At 34.9% G+C, this 17,071-nt stretch overlaps 1 long non-coding RNA gene across 1 annotated transcript; it reads right to left on the bottom strand.

Annotated features, from left to right (window-relative positions):
* Window positions 1-455: 455 nt before the first annotated feature.
* On the bottom strand, window positions 456-2,684 carry LOC108222454 (uncharacterized). Its single transcript, XR_001806967.2, has 3 exons — window positions 2,451-2,684; window positions 1,149-1,231; window positions 456-665 (listed from the first exon to the last, which is right to left on the bottom strand). It is a non-coding gene; the product is annotated as an uncharacterized LOC108222454 (long non-coding RNA).
* Window positions 2,685-17,071: the final 14,387 nt, after the last annotated feature.

Genomic DNA, 17,071 nt, shown 5'->3' with positions numbered 1-17,071 from the left:
TAGTATATGAACCCGACGCTATAGGGTGGTCTCTCTTGAGTCGGTTAAAAAGACCGACGCTTAAAGTGTTCAAGCCACGGTTAAACGCCGACGCAATAAACCCTTTGACCGACGCTTAAAGTCCGTTTTATGCGTCGGTTCTGTAGAATGCCGTTGCTTAAACTAGAGTTTTATGCGTCCCCGGTCAAAGAGCCGACGCTAGAAGTCATTCTTTTAGCGTCGGTTAGTCAATATGCCGTTGCTTAAAGTCATGATTTTTTGGTAAGTCATAAGCGTCGCTAGTCAAACGACCGACGCTAAAGATTAATCTTATAGCGTCGGCAGTCAAACTGCCGTGGCTTAAAGTATTTTTTTTTTTAATTTTTTTTCCCAGCTGCTGTGCCATATTTATATTATATAATACATATATTAACCCTGCACATCATTCATTCATGTAAATAAAATCCAACAACAAATACCCAAAGTCAATAGCACTAATTAAACTTACATTACAAAAACTTAAATGTGGGAATTAATCAATGTACATTAAGATTAAAATGTATTACAAACCATAATTCTTCTTGTGAAATTACACGTCAACACTAAAAATTATGAAATCAGTGAAGTCTTCGCTCTCGTCCTTAGCACTAAAAAGCTTGTAGTGGCCATCACAATTTGTCAACTAGCTGTATATATAAACATATTTAGACAAAATATTGAACCAAAGCCCAGGCCCTTGCAAATGCAAATGATGATAACATATTTAGACAAAATATTGAGCTTAAAATTTTTAAAAGAATCATTAACTATATATTTTGTTCTTACCTATTTCCAATTGGTATTAGGATTTTTTTGAGAAAGCAGGAATATTTCATGCATGTACCTCATAACAAATCAGAAGGAAGATTAGAGATAAGGAGGGCAAAGAATAGAGATGAGGATCGCAAAGAATACCAGTGAAGTAAGAGATTTTAGCAGAAAATTACAAATTTTAGGTAAAGATTTAAAATCTAAAACATACAAGTAATTCAGTAATATTAAGTTTTAATATCTGAGATGTCAATATCAAGAGAGACTATCACTAGCATGAAACTTAATAAGAGTGAACCATCTTGATATTCTAAAAACTAACATAAAGAGTACTAAAAACTAACATAAAGAGTACTTACGCCAACATGCCTCCAACAGACAGGAACTCTGCTATTAGATGCAAATGCCCCTGTGCAGCTACTTGAATGCCTGTTGATACGACCTGCACAGACCACATGCACAAAGAAAAAATATTAAAAATAAAGATATAAACAAGTCAACATGTTATTATAAATTTGCCAGAATAAGTAGCTCAGCTCGTTGGAAAAACAAAAGGTTTTTGATAATCATATGTATGCGTTGTTTATGTCTGCCGAGTCAAAGAAAAAGTCAATCATTTCTACTCTACTTAAGCGGGTTTTATTTTCATAGGTGCTGAAAGGTCTACATATATGAGTTTATGTATCAATGTATATACTTAATAGTGCAGATCTATGAAGCTAGCCTAATGAAGTAAGGGGTCAGTTCATATTTCCCCAGTACAAACATAAGACATGATATCTAATATAGGATGATATGCAACTAAGTTCAGAATAATTTCAGAAATGCATCATCAAACAAAACATTTAAATGAGCATAAGTAAGCATCCTTAAATAAAATGGAAAACTTTATCATGCCAGAAAAACAGGGATGTACTTTACCTTGCACCTGACACCTGACACAAAAAGAAGTAGTTTAACACCTGCTGCCTAGTGATTATAAAACAAGGAAAGTTTCAATGGAAAACAAATATTGCATTAAACAGAAAGATAACTAAAGATTTGCCATAAATTAGAAGTTCTTTATATATAAACAAGTCAAACCATCATCTTGGTTTCCTATAATACTTTCTAAGCAATGCACTAATATTAATTTTAAGTAAATATATATATATCTATTATTCACAACAAAAACTACACAGACTCCATCACAGCCTGCATAATTAGGTAACTGAAGTTCTACAAGTATCATACATTATATTAGCTTAAGCTTAGATATGCAGGGTGTTCAAATATGCCTTTTAATAGCCCAGCTTAAGCTTAGATAACATTTTTGTACAAGATAAAGGAAATAAATAAAGAAAAGAAGAAACAAAACAAGAAAACAGGGCAGGAGTTTGTCTATCATAATGTCTGACTCATGATATTACTTCATTCTTTATGCAGAAAACTTTATTGACTAGTTAACAATATCGACCAGTAAACCAAATCCCAAACCATGAACAGATCTTTCTAATACAAGTATAAAATACATATGCACCGAAAATGACATATAAAAATCAAATAAACTTAACAACACTACAAGAATGAATTAAACACATCCAAATTACAGCAATAGAATATTATAGTGAGAGAGAGAGAGAGTAAGGGAGAGACAGGGAGGGAGGGACGGAGGGGCATACGAGAATTGGCTATGGAGATCTCATTGCTTTCATTTAGATCAAGCCACACCTTTCCGGCTTTCCCTTTCCACACTTAAAGACGATGGAGGCGAGAAGCTTCTACAACTTAAGTGACTCCATCTTTTTTCTCTGCAGCTGTGCTAACAAATTGAACATGATGATAGAGAGGGGTTTCACTTTCATATTTCTCCGCTTATTATTCTCTTGATTAGGGTATAGGATCTCTTTGGGTTTTAGTTGTTTCGAACCCAATAAAATTTCCTCCGGCCCGAATGTAAGGCTATTGTTTATTCTTTTTATAATTTCTAATTATTATTCTTATAATTTGATTTAAAAAATATTGTTATAATTTTAATATATTTGCAACTATATATTATGATATATTTTAAAATAATATTAAAATATAATTTTAAAATTATAAATAATTTAATTATAATTAAAATTATAAATATATTTAAATGTATATATTCTAATATTAGTTTCAAATTATATTATATTATTCATAATTTATTTTATTTATAATTATAAGATTATACTATTGATAAAAAAATTAAAAATTTTAGCTATAATTTATGCGGTACAATTTCAAATATAATTTTAATATTGTGTAATATATATAATTATATATTATGTTAGAATTTTTAAATTATACTATATAAATTTAAATATCATAAATGTTAAGCTATATAATATGATATAATTTTAAAATTATACATCACGCACTGTTTACGTGTGGTTACTCGTCATCATATATCTAATCAAAATTTTGAATTGTGCTAATAATATGATTATATTTTCACTTATTTTTATTAAAAATATTAATATATATATATATATATATATATATATATATATATATATATATATATCATATAAAATAACTATTTTGAAATGGAATATAAAGTATTTGATAACAAAATATTTATAAATTTTCCTTATATATTTGTACACATAATATGGTAGATCATATATTATTCACATAATAATATAATTAATTAATGAAAATCCTCAATTTTTTACAAATACTTAAAATCATCATTTACAAAAACAAATTGATATTTGAATTACAAGGAAAGCTCACATACCAATCTCAAGGCAGTACTGAAGTAGAAATTCCCCCTACGTGGAGTCGGAGAAGTAAAAGCAGAACACAGCGTACCAAAAAAACCTTTAGGTTTTTTTTTTTTAAAATTTTAAGACTTTAAGTGTCGGTCAAATATAGGGCGACGCTAAAGAGTTATTTTTGGCATCGGCTGAATGAAAACCGACGCTAAAGAGTCAAATTTAGGCATCGGTTGTTTAGGACCTATTTTAGGCGTCGTTTAAGTAAAGACCGACGCTACAGGGTTTGTTTTAGGCGTCGGTTGTTTTAGCCGACACTAAAAGTCAGCTTTAGGCGTCGGATGATTAAAGACCGATGCTAAAGGGTCAGTTTTAGGCGTCGGTTATTCTATGACTGACGCAAAAGGTCTAACACAGAGGACATTAAGTGTCGGTTAAGTTAGCAACCGACACCTAAAGTATGTATAGGCCACGGCTCTCTAATTAACCGACGCTAAAATTGCGATGCTAAAAGACAATTCTATACTATAATTGGTGTGAAATGAGACTGAAAATTCGAGAGTGCCCCTTAGTTACTAGAAGAAGTTCATTAAAATGTTCAGGCCTCGATGATCAATATAATTCAAGTGATTTAGAAATCAAAGTTGTCTACAGTTTCAATATCAATGCTAGTGGATTTCATTGTCGTCTCAATGATTATTCGTAACCAACACTCGAAGCATGCTTAACCCGGAATGACATGATCAAGTGATTTATCAAAGACTGTACGAAGTTCAGAAAAGTGTTGTTAGTCATTTGTGAACCAGACCAGTGCACTAAACGTCAACACGTACCAAGCTATTCGTAGTATTTATCAAAATAAGAATTGATGAGGTCAATGGACTCGTGTCAATTCAAGCCTTCAAATATTAGATGAAATGACAGCTGCTATACATAAAAATATCAATAAGTAGTGTCAATATTGTTTTTATATGTGTATATGTATATTACATATATTTATGTGGGGCCAATTGTTAGTTACTTGGAAATATAACCAGGTATAACACCTGGCGCCACAAGAATATACATATGCATATATGGGAGGGTACTAGCTGTGGAGTTAAGAGAATTTGGCTAAGGCGCAGACCTGGTGCCACTACACAGTGCTATCCCTCTGTAAGCTCCAGGTGACAAGTAATGAAATTCACACTAAGTAATGCACATGGCGCTCCACACAGTGTATACACTGTGGGAGGCGTCAGGTTTTAGCTGTTCTTGTGAAAATCTATCTCCCACATGGCACTAGCTACACTACAAACCTTGGAGAAGAGCTAAGTGGTTCAAGATGTTGTATTTTTCTAAGTAAAGGATACACATGGCGCCACTACACTGTTATCACTATGTGTAGGCACCAGGTGATGCCAAGCAAAGAAATTTATAAGTAAACACTATTACATGGAAATGGATGTGTGAGGAACCAGGTGCAATATTAAATAACTATACAACCATACACAGGTGAAGATTTTATTAAAGTCACAGGTCCTCACTAACCATGATTAAGCAAGGAAGCCTATAAATAGAGCGGCCAACTTCATTTTTGAAGTGAAGCAACTACACACATTGTCTTGTGCACACACTACACATATATTCTCCGAGAGCTTAGAGAGAGATATTCATAGACTAGACGAAAATATTTTGTAAAGTGTGAGACGTAGTCTTGTAGCCGACTTATGAGTTGGATTTATAGCACCCTTCGAGGTTAATATACACCAAATGATAATTACCCCGAACTTGCTGGGGTTTTTTATTTAGATTATAGAAGAACTAGAACGAACATTCCGTAAATCAATTTAAATCAGATAATTTGTTATAGATGTATTGACGTATTTAACCCCCCCTTTACGTCTATTTAGGACCAACAATTGGTATCAGAGCTTGCTGACCGACATATGTATCTGAGATCCGTAAAATCCGAAAAGCTAGTTCCGCACTTAATAGAAAAACATGTCCACACACTAGGTAGGAATCAAGGTACCTCCATTCGACAAGGATGACTATAGTAATTGGAAAATGAAAATGCTCCTTTATGTTCGAGTTGCAAATCCCATGTACATTGGGATTCTTGAAAATGGTCCACACAAACCAATGAAGATAATTCATGAATCTGTTGAAAATGGAGTTTGAAAACCTTAGAAATTTTTTCTGCAAGAAATGAGCGAATTCACTGAAATTGATATGGAATATATTTTAGATGCCCATAATCTGCAACTCATCATAGTCGAAGCGATGAATAAAACAATGTCTCACAGGATATTGAGCTTAAAATCAGCAAATCAAATGTGGGATGCTGTTGAAGCATTGATAGAGGGATTTGAAAAGGTAATGGCGACCGGTAGAATATGCTAATCTCCATATATGAAGCTATCAAATCTTTACATGGTGAAACAATCTCACCAATTAGTAGAATATATTTTTATATATATTCTATATGATTTTATTCTCATATTTCATTATATTTTGCACTGATTTGGATTTTTATTTATAGATTTTAACAACGGTTCAACAACGGAATTCTAAATGTTGAAATGAGCTAAAACAAATTAAATTATCATGACTAAACTAATTTGTATCTACATAACCATATAAATCAAAATTATCTATACCAAATGTTAACATCATGCATATTTACTTAAAAAACTAGAAAATTAGCATGAAAATTGATTATACTATCATAAAAATGAAAATATATGGACAATAATATATAAAGAAAACTAACCTTATAGTATGGAGAGATATTATGATGTTATTTGGAATTATTGTGAAGAAATGTAGGAAAATCGAATTTAGTTAGGGAGAGGAAAAAAAGAAAGAAAGAAGATAGTTGTGATTGTAAGAAAAGAGGCAGTAGGTATACGGGGGTTTAATTTTATCAGCGTGAGCCGCAACGGCATAGCAACGGTTTTGCAACGGAATGTATAATTCCCAACGGATTAGCAACGGATAAAAGACGACCGATCTAAAACAACAACGGATTACCAACGGATAAAAGACGACCGATCTAAAACAACAACGGTTTAACAACGGAATTGAAGACGACCGATTTAGAATTACAACGGGTTGGCAACGGAAACAAAAAAGTTGACTTTTAACTTTCGACGGAGTTCCGTCACTACCCCGTTGCAATTAAACTCCGTTGCTAATTCCGTCGGTATGTTTTAGCGGGAATATTTTGCCTCGGAATTTAGTGACTACTGAGTTCCGTCGCGAAATCTGTCGCAAAATCCGTCACAATTCCGTTGGAATGCTTGCGCGGGAGTTTTCGCGCCAATTTTTGCGACGGCTTGATTCCGTTGGTAAATTTGCGTCGGCAAATCGTTAGTAAAACGTAGTAAGTGCTGTTGTCCAGATTCCTCCCTCGAACCGTTGATATTCCGTCGGTAATTAACGACGGATATATTTCCGTTGCTAATTTCCGTTGCAATATGCGAAAATTCTAGTAGTGCTAATCCTACTTTGCTTTGCAGTTCTATTGTAGATATTGATTCTAAAACATTAAAAAGATTATTATTATTAGTATAGGAATAGGGAAATATATTATTCTAGTTTTTATTTTTAATTTTGAGGAGAAAAAGATATATATATGTGTTACGTACGTTATGTAGGTTTTCTTCTTCATCTTCTTCCTCTTTTTCCTACCGCAGCTTTTGTTTAGCTAGAATATTGAGTTCTTCATTGATAGAAGTTAAGGTCTTATTATATATTCTCTGTACATGTCTTTGATAATTGTTTATGCTTCTTTTATTCTTAGCATGAGTGAGTAATTCTTTTCTAGGGCGCAAGGAGAAGCCATGTTTACACCATAGTATTGGCATGTTGTTCACAGTTGTTTGATTGATTACAAGTAATTTTAGTCGATATGTTTTAATGTTTAATTTCTTTAGTTGGCCAATATCATTTCTTAAGTGTATGCGAATAAGGGTAATAAATTGAGAGATAAAATACCTATTAGAGGTCCACATACCATTAGCCGAATGAATGTGAAATGCGAGAGCATCATTGGAATTCTCATAAAGTTAATACTCGAGAGAGATTAACACATGTTCTAATTACTTGATCAATTTAATTACTAAGAGTTATTAATTGTGTCATCACATTTCGAGAGTGTTAGTACTCAAGAGAGACTGACATACTCTAGCTGTTGGATAAGTAAACTAACTCTTGGACTTAGAGGAAGAATCTGGAACTCTGTTATATTCAGTGAATATAGGAATATGTGAGAACACAATAATTATGATTCATAGAACTTGGAAGATGTATCTATTTTGATTCATGTATGATGTTTTATATTCTCCTATTATATAAAGGAGAAGATTGTATGGTTTTGAATAAGATTAAGAATACAGAAATATTTTGAAACACAAAACAGTTCTTTGTTTGATTCACTATTCTATTCTACACCTAGTATACTGAAATTATACCTAAATTGCATACACAAACTCAACAAATTGGTATCAGAGCCAATAACCATGAATAATTCTTTCGCTGTTCCAAAACTTACCAAAGAAAACTATGGCCACTAGTGTATCCGAATGAAAGCTTTGCTAGGATCACAGGAAGCATGGGAAATTGTTGATAAGGGCTATGATGAACCTGAGAATGAGGGAGCCTTGAATCAAGCTCAGAAAAACAATCTACTGAAAGCACGGAAACAAGATCAGCAGGCTTCGTCAATTATACACATGGGCTTAGATGAAGCCATGTTTGAAAAGGTGGCATCAACAACAAAAGCGAAGGAGGCCTGGGAGATTCTGCAGAACAATTTTAAAGGTGTTGACAAAGTAAAAAAGGTACGATTACAAACCTTACGTGGTGAATTTGAAGCATTGCATATGAAAGAAATGGAATCAGTCCCAGTTATTTCACAAGGGTTTCTTCTGTTGTAAACCAAATGAAGAATTATGGAGAAAAAATTGAAGATGCTCGTGTCAATGAAAAGATATTGAGATCTTTAAATACAAAATTTCAAGTTGTTGGAATCTCTATTGAAGAATCAAATGATACGGAAACCATGACAACTGATCAACTCATGGGATCTTTGCAAGCATATTCAGAAAGATTGTTAAAGAAGGAAGAAAAAGAATCTCAAGTGCTGAAATCTAGTGTTTCTATGGAAGAGAAGGATAAGGTGTTATACACACAATACACTAGAGGAAGAGGACGTGGCCGTACAAATCAGAATTTCTCTCGAGGCAAAGGACGTGGTCCTGGAAGCAACAGATATGAAGAAAAAGTGCAAACAAATCAACAAAATTGGCGCGGACAAGGACGTGGTCGGGCAGAGGTGAAAGATCAACCCATGGAAGAGGTAGCAGATCAAATGAATGTTACAATTGTGGCAAATTCGGACACTTTGCCAAAGACTGCTGGTTTAACAAGAAGGTAGAGGAGAATGCAAATTTGGTCGAAACGGAGGAACAACAAAATAAGGGTGTTCTGCTAATGGCCTACAGAGATACTATTCCAGAAGAGGAGGTTCTTTGGTATCTTGACAGTGGTGCCAACAACCATATGTCAGGGCTCAAACATCTATTTACTGTTTTAAAAGTAGATTCTGGTTTTGTGTCTTTTGGAGATGCCTCAAAGATTGAAGTCAAAGGAAAGGGTGAAGTATGCTTTTCTAGCAAGGATGACAGACAAGGAAAAATTGAAGATGTCTATTATGTTCCGGACATGAAAAACAATATTCTTAGCCTCGGACAACTGGTTGAAATAGGATACTAAATTTTTATTGAAGAAAAAGCTATGTTCTTGAAAGACAAAAATGGGAGGACAATAGCTCGTGTAGAAATGTCTCAAAATCGGATGTTCAAATTAAACTTGAGAAATATACAGGAGACATGTATGCAAGTGAAGATGGAGGACAAAGCATTTTTATGGCATAGGCTATTAGGACACTTACACTATGGTGGTTTAAAGGAGCTGGCAAATAAAGGAATGGTTCATGGAATACCAAGCATGAATTATAAAGCAAGCTTTTGTGAAGAATGCGTGCTAGGAAAACAAACAAGAAATTCATTCCAAAAGAAGGCGATATATCGTGTTGCAAAGCCTCTCGAGTTAGTGCATACAGATATTTGTGGCCGTATCACACCCATGTCATACAGTTGTAAAAGGTATTTCATTACCTTTATTGATGACTATTCTCGAAGGACATGGATTTATTTCTTGAAGGAAAAATATGAGGCGTTAAAAGATTCAAAAAATTCAAAGTGTTAGTGGAGAAAAAGACTGGAATGCATATCAAGGCATTGCGTTCTGATAGAGGAGGAGAATATACATCAAATGCTTTCACGGAATACTGTGAAGAACAGGGCATTAAAAGATTCTTAACAGCTCCATATTCACCACAACAGGATGGTGTGGCTGAGAGAAAAAATCGGACTATTCTGGACATGGTTCGAGCGATGTTAAAAAGCAAAGAACTACCAAAAGAATTCTGGGCAGAAGCTGTGCAGTGTGCTGTCTATATTCAGAATCGTTGTCCACATTCAAACTTGGGAAATAAAACACCTCAAGAATTATGAAGTGGAAGGAAGCCCACTGTATCACACCTAAAGGTTTTCGGGAGTGTGGCATATTCACATATACCAGATCAGAGAAGAAAAAAGTTGGATGACAAGAGCAAGAAGTATATTTTCATCGGATATGATGAGAAAACAAAAGCTTACAGGCTTCCAGACCCGGTTACTATGAAGGTAGATGTAAGTCGGGATGTTCAAATACAAGAAGATGATGCATGGCACTGGAATAAAGCACCGGAAGCTGAAACACAAGAAGGTGTATTTCCAATTTCTAAAATCTCACTTGCAATTATTGATGCACCAGAAGATGATGAAGTAAATGAGGATGAACCCCAGAATCCTAGAATACGAAGTTTGCAAGACTTATATCAAACAACAGATGAGTTGCATCTGGTGTGTTTGGTGGCAGATGCAGAGAATGTTAATTTTGAAGAAGCAGTGAAAGACCAGAAGTGGAAGGATGCAATGGATGAAGAAATCAAAGCAATTGAAAAGAACAAAACTTGGGAGCTAGTGGAACCTCCAGAAGGTTGTAAGCCCATCGATGTTAAATGGGTTTATAAGAAGAAGATGAATGCTCATGGAGAAATAGAAAGATACAAGGCGCGGTTAGTTGCAAAGGGCTACCGTCAAAAGGCCGGAATCGACTATGATGAAGTTTTCGCACCTGCGGCAAGAATGGAAACAATAAGACTCCTGATCTCACAAGCAGCTCAAAGGAAGTGGCCTATTTACCAAATGGACGTAAAGTCTGCCTTTTTAAATGGAATGCTGGAAGAAGAAGTGTACGTGAGCCAACCTCCTGGATATGAAAAGGCTGGAAAAGAAAGAATGGTGTTAAAATTGTATAAGGCATTATATGGTTTAAAACAGGCGCCTCGAGCATGGAACACCTGTATAGACACCTATTTTTCTAGAAGAATGGATTCATACAATGTCCTTATGAGCCTGCTGTATATGTCAAAGAAAAGCAAGGTAATATATTACTTGTTGCACTTTACGTGGATGATCTTATTTTTATGAGCAACAATGAGGAGATGATTATAAATTTTAAGAAGGAGATGACTCAAGAATTTGAGATGACTGACTTGGGCTTGATGAGATTCTTTCTTGGCATTGATGTGAAGCAAGACAAGTCAGGTATTTTTATTTCACAAGAAGCATATGCAAACAATATTCTCAAGAAATTTCGAATGGAACACTGCAATCCAGTAGGAACGCCAATGGAACTGGGCACAAAGCTTTCTAAATTTGAGGGAGGAAATTCAGTAGAAGCAAATTTATATCAGAGTTTGGTTGGGAGCTTGAGATATCTTACATGCACAAGACCTGACATCGCATATAGTGTTGGGGTAGTGAGCAGATTCATGGAGGCTCCAAAACAATCACATTGGAAAGCAATCAAAAGGATTCTGCGGTATGTTCAAGGAACAAAATCACTAGGATTATTCTATTCTAGAACAACAGACTACAAACTGTTGGGATATTCTGATAGTGATTGGTGTGGAGATGTGGATGATCGTAAAAGCACGTCTGGATACTTATTTTTTATGGGAGACACAGCATTTACGTGGTATTCTAAGAAGCGGCCTATAGTTTCATTTGTCAACTTGTGAGGCGGAATATGTAGCAGCTTCTTATTGTGTCTGTCATGCTATTTGGTTAAGAAGGTAGCTTAGTGAATTGAATTGTCCACAGCAGAAATCTACTGAAGTTTGAATTGGTAAATAAGTCAGCAATAGAGCTCGCCAAGAATCCAGTACATCATGAAAGGAGCAAACATATTGATGTTAGATTCCATTTTATCTGGGAACATGTGAAGGAAAAGAATGTCCAGTTGCGTCATGTTGTTAGTCATGACCAGATAGCAGATGTGCTCACCAAACCACTGTCCAAACCTATGCTTGATACATACAAAAGGCTGATGGGAATGAAGGATCGGAAAGAGTTAGTTTAAGGGAGGAATATGTTGGATAAGTAAACTAACTCTTGGACTTAGAGGAAGAATCTGGAACTCTGTTATATTCAGTGAATATGGGAATATGTGAGAACACAATAATTATGATTCATAGAACTTGGAAGATGTATCTATTTTGATTCATGTATGATGTTTTATATTCTCCTATTATATAAAGGAGAAGATTGTATTGTTTTGAAATAAGAATACAGAAATGTTTTGAAACACAAAACAGTTCTTTGTTTGATTCACTATTCTATTCTACACCTAGTATACTGAAATTATACCTAAATTGCATACACAAACTCAACACTAGCTACGTAACCACTTTTATTATCTTAGTTTAGAAGCCAGTTTGGTGTAAGCATTGTGAATCCAATTGCCCTAGATATTTAGTTAATTGATTTCAACACAAATCTACGGGATGTTCAAGCTACTATTGAATGAACCGACTCTTCAAGGTAAAGTATATCTGTAAAAGGAGATAAACAGAAATTCGCATTGTTGATGCCACCCTACCTAGTCAAAAAGACTGAATCCATCCGCGAAAGGAATGACTTCAGAACCATGCCCCTAGATAAGATGTTTAGGAAACTAAAGAATTTAGAAATAGAGCTTGACCAGAAAAGAAAATATATGGTTTGAGATCAGTAGTGGCCAAGCGTGCGGCTATGCAAAAGACTACTACACTTCTAGCAGATGAGCCATACTTTAGCTATCAAGAACTAATTGACTTTGGCCAATTTGAGTATTCATCTGCAAAGAGTGATTACTCATCGGTCAAATCTGAATATACCCCTACAAAGCCTAAGATTATTGAGGCTAAAATTGATGAAGTTTTCATGAATCCGACGGATGAGTTTTACACTTTAGAGGAGCTTCAACAACTAGAGGATAAGTCCATGGCTTATATGGATGCAAGGTTCAAGCATATCAACTTCAGAAGGAACCCCCGCTACAATAAAGCATGTTAAAGTAAGTTTCAAGGAAAGAGTGGTTATTCGGGATCAGGGTCTCGCTCAAGGAGCAGTAGTAGTTTTAAACTAAACATGATCCGACAATAGCAAGTTAAAGTGCCACAACTACAACGACTTAGGTCACTTTTCAACTAAGTGTAGGAAATCCAAAACGGCTCCATCTGTCAAAGAAATATACACCTCTTATGAGAAGAATAATTTATATGAGGATCTGAAGAAAGACAATGTGAAACTGAAAGTGAAGATGGAAGCGATGATGGCCGAACACAAAGGAAGGGCCTACATTGCTAAGGAAAAAAGTTGGGGTGATACTAACTTTGACGAAGAGCCTGTCCAGAGTAACTATGCATGTGCACTCATGGTAGACACGATAAAGGAAACTCTATCTCAGGTATCTCCTGACACATGTCTGTTGACGACATGTCTTTTAATGATTATAAAAAGACCACAAATAAACTAGGACAAGAGATGTATAATTTGCACACAAGTTAATTATTAGCTTCAGAGTCAGAGAACACTAGTCTCACTCGAAAGGTAGCTAAACTATAAGAACGGATAGATGATCTTGCCTTACAGAAACTATAGAATTCAATATCTTGAGTCTAAGGAAAAGTATAACGTATAAATTGAGGAATCCCCTAGGTCTAAGATAGTTGACCTTGAAACTAAGATTATAGCCTATTAAAACTCAGCCCACCTCTAAAAAGAGATCTTGGATAGTCAACTGATAGAAAAGAAAATTGTTATCGTCCTTGTCTACAGTTCTTTGGAAAGTTCTAAAAGGAAGAAAAGAAAAGAAAATGAAAGTACATTTGTTTCCGCTAGCACTGAGAATCCACCAGAAGAAATAAATGTACCTATAATCTTTAAAAACTCCAAGAACCCTCTCTTTAGAAGAGAAGTGCCCGAAACTCTAGATGAGAAAGATCTGATCATAGAAGAGGAATTAAGAAATGAGGAAGTTTTGAACCTCAACTAGAATACGAATTATCAATAGTACCTCTTAGTCCCCCTGTAAAAGATGAATCTGAAAGGTTTGGATTATGAAGAACTAGTGCAACTAAAAAGAAGAAAAACAAGAATGACAAATTAGACGCAAATGAACAAATGCTAAGTTATCTAGTTGTAGGAAAATTTTTAATTACTACAATTTCACGAGTCATATCACACATGCTTGTAAAGTGTCTAACGTAGATAACTCTGTTCCTCGCAATGCCTACTTTTATTTACTTGAAGGTTGTTCATTTATCATGCCGGAAGGTTGGGTGCATGCTCAGTGCAATGAATACGATGTACGTGTGCATGCTTTACTATGTTAAATACATTATCATCTATTGAAACCGACCCGCCATCACATACGAGCTGAAGGGTACAACCATCAAGAATTTGACATCGCTGAACTCGAGCCACAAATTCAAACTCGCAGACGTGTTCGAACTGAATGACCAACAGCTTTCTTACCCTTATCTGCAACAATCTTCCCTATCCCCACCAACATTCTTCCTTTCCCAACCAACATTCCCCTTTCCCTAAAAACATTCTCTTTAGTAGCTTGTTTTGCTTTCTGTTACTTATGTTCGGTTGCATCCTCATCATTGTTGTCCATGTTTGAAGAGTCTAAATGAAAAGATCTATCAGTTTCTTCACCTACAACATAGTCCTCATCTTCAGAGTCACTAGATCCTCACCACTTTTCTGCAAATCCTTCCTCATTATTATTCCCCAGATCATCAAAAACTTCTCTATTATTGTCATTATCTACAAATTCCCTATCATTTTCATTGTCATTATCTACAAATTTTAAGTTTAGATCTTGTGAGAGATTAAATTCTTTAAGTCTCCATCTCCTCATAAGGTAAAATCACTAAAGGCTCTGAAAGGCATATGTTAAGCCTATTTGTAATTAAAGAGGTATCAACTCAACTCTGATAAGAAAGCAAAGTAAATAGCAAGTAATGTTAATCGAAATCCGTACGAAGAACGTTAAATGATTTATTGAAGGTTTTATGTCAGAAGAATTTCAGGATGCAGCTACAAACCACTGGAAGAAGTTCATTAATATGTTCAAGCCTCAGTGTACAAATAATTTTTTGTAGCACGTTCAAAAGACCAGAAGGTATAATGTTTAAATACTTTATTTATTCAGAAGATTCCACATTGTGTCTACTTATGAAGAAGAACTCAGAAGACGAAGAATCGACGAACAAGCCACAGATTAATTGTTTAAGTGACAAGGGATATTAATTAATTATTTATAAGAAAAATCATGTTTTATTCTTTTAAAACTCGGCAAGACAATCCAAAGGATTGTCTTTCCGAGCCTTGGTTCCTTCTTCAGGACACGGTAAGACAATCCCAAAGATTGTCTTGCCGTTACATCAATTGTCTTTGCCATGGCAAGGCAAGACAATCTCTGAGATTGTCTTCCCGAGTGCTCTTACAAGACAATTCAAGAGATTGTCTTACCGAAATAGACAATCTCTTAGATTGTCTTGCCAAGCTCTAAACAATCTCTCAGATTGTCTTGCCTAGCTTATTTCTGCAAGACAATTTGCCAAATTGTCTTAGCAAGCCTTAAATTGTCTTTTCCAGCATTGTCTTACTAGTTCTCATGGATTTTCCTATAAATATGGCCATCCATCTTCATTTGTAAGTGTTCATTGCATTTGTAAAGCTTTCAAGTTGTGCTAAACTTGATATTCGTTATATCCACAGTTTACTGTGCTTTGATCACTCGGTTGTTTTAACCACTGAGTTAGAATGCATCCTGTCGAATTTATTCTACGAACTAGTGGACATTAAAACTAAACCTTATTAATTATATAACGACTTAAACATTGTTCTATTAATTAATTAAAATCTGATTATCAAGTTAAACACGAATCAGATTATTCCACCACGATTAATTTGTGACGATTGTATTCAACCCCCTTCTACAATCATTTCAGGACCTAACAGGCTCAATTTTTATAGCAAATACATACACCACCTTAAAGGGTGACACAAATTCACACATATCAAGCACATCTGCATCATTATCCATATCCACAAATCTCTAATCCAATTAGTCTTAGGAAACTTGTTGTAGTATATTTGAACCCTGACACACCGAATTCTATCAGCATATTTCCTAACTCAAATATACTCATGAGGTCTACATCACAACGGTCAATATAATCGAAATCCTCATCATTATAGCTTCTGGTGTTATCAGTCATAACCTCACCATGACGTAATTTATAGTAAACAACTTTTATGATGAAAAATAGAGAAACAAACATAAGTGAGGGACAAAATTCTCATATTGTACAACTAACACTACAGAGACTTTTATACAAGAATATAGGACCAGCATAAGTAAAAAAATCCCAACTTTAACAAAGTCAAACATAATTTATGCATGTTCAAACCCTAATTTAGTCATAATACTAAACAATAGTAACAAGAGAAGTAAATAAATTACGATATAAGAAAAAGCATATCCTCAACCTACATGTTAAAAACCTAAACATGATAGACCCTAAATTGTACTTACAGGGATAAGGTATTAGCAGGATATTCATTCAGTGACGTCGCGATCTTCCCGTGATCTACGAACTTAACTCATTCTTGTATTTTGCGTAAAACTTACAAATTGATTTCGGGATGGTGAAGAATGAATGCGTGTATGGGGGAGATTATGGCTGTTCGCGAACAAGCTCGAGCTTGGCTCGATAAAAGCTCGGTTCGGCTCGGTTGGTTAAGAACTCGAGCTCGAGCTCGAACGTTAAGAAAATGAGCTCGAGCTGAGCTTTTAGTGTGTTCGGCTCGAGCTCGGCTCGTTAAAGCTCGAAAAAATGCAATATTTTCCAGATAATTTCGTAACATGTTATTGAATGCCGAATTCAACATACAATATATCAAATCGATCAGGAGAATATTAACTATAATATGGTACCATCAAAACTCACCAAAAATTTTATTTGGCTTGCTATTTTAAGAGTCAAGTAGCTGTTTGACCTTATTTTTTTCTGACTCGGGTCGGCTCGGCTCGTATTTGTTCGTGAACAAGCTCGTGTTTGGCTC

Source organism: Daucus carota, chromosome 5, assembly GCF_001625215.2.
Source record: "Daucus carota subsp. sativus chromosome 5, DH1 v3.0, whole genome shotgun sequence".
Taxonomy (NCBI): domain Eukaryota; kingdom Viridiplantae; phylum Streptophyta; class Magnoliopsida; order Apiales; family Apiaceae; genus Daucus; species Daucus carota.
Note: the sequence above shows the minus strand (reverse complement) of the source record. Positions and strands in the feature narration are given on the sequence as shown.